Source organism: Mytilus trossulus, chromosome 6 (assembly GCF_036588685.1).
Source record: "Mytilus trossulus isolate FHL-02 chromosome 6, PNRI_Mtr1.1.1.hap1, whole genome shotgun sequence".
Lineage (NCBI taxonomy): Eukaryota > Metazoa > Mollusca > Bivalvia > Mytilida > Mytilidae > Mytilus > Mytilus trossulus.
Window position 1 is genome coordinate 2,590,532 of NC_086378.1, and position 869 is coordinate 2,591,400.

Below are 869 nucleotides of genomic sequence, written 5' to 3' on the forward strand. Positions count from 1 at the left end.
AATAAGTTTATTGATGACTGGATCCTGTGCGGATGTTGTTTTACCCATGTATGTATTCAATGTATATTTGGCTTAGTCACCCCTGAATTTTAATTATTTCCCTGCAATTATCTTAATGAAAATGTCAAAAAATTCATATTGTTTAACCTATCTTTTTTTTCATACATTAAACTAGAGGCTCCAAGTAGTCTGTGTCACTCAACCTGATATTTTTTAAACTAGATACTCTAGTGATGATTGTGGCCAAGTATGGTTAAATTTTGTGTTACAGTTTCAGAGAAGATTTTTGTAAAAGGTAAAAGAGGACGACGCTGGACAAAAGACGCCGTCACCAATGATAAGAAAAGCTCACTTGGGCCAGGTGAGCTAATAAAATGTGTGGTATTCTCCAAGTCTGTTTTCAAATACAGTTGTTGCAATGATTTACCCAGATAATGAAGTAGCGAGATACTATCTTATTTTCAAGTTTTTCATATTCATGTATTAATTTTTCTGTAAACAGAAATGTAAGTGTGTTTTGTTGTAAAAAGCTGCACAAGCCCAAAATATACTATTTATTTTTTTTAAAAGTATGAATCTCAATTTTTTTTTTTTTATGAATGTATTTTTCAAATCATCTTCCTATGTTCACAACCTAACAAAATAAGTTAACATGAAATGGTAAAATCATTACTATGAAATCTTAGTGATGTTTTTCACATTGAATGTTTATTTTGTTTTCTTATACATTAATATACTATCTATCATTTCCTTTGTGAATATTTGAATGTTTGCAAGTTAGGGTTATTTGAAATTTGTTTGGTAATAACTAATCATCTTTCTTTAAATTTCAGGAAAAAAATCTTAAAATAATGAAAAAATACCACAAG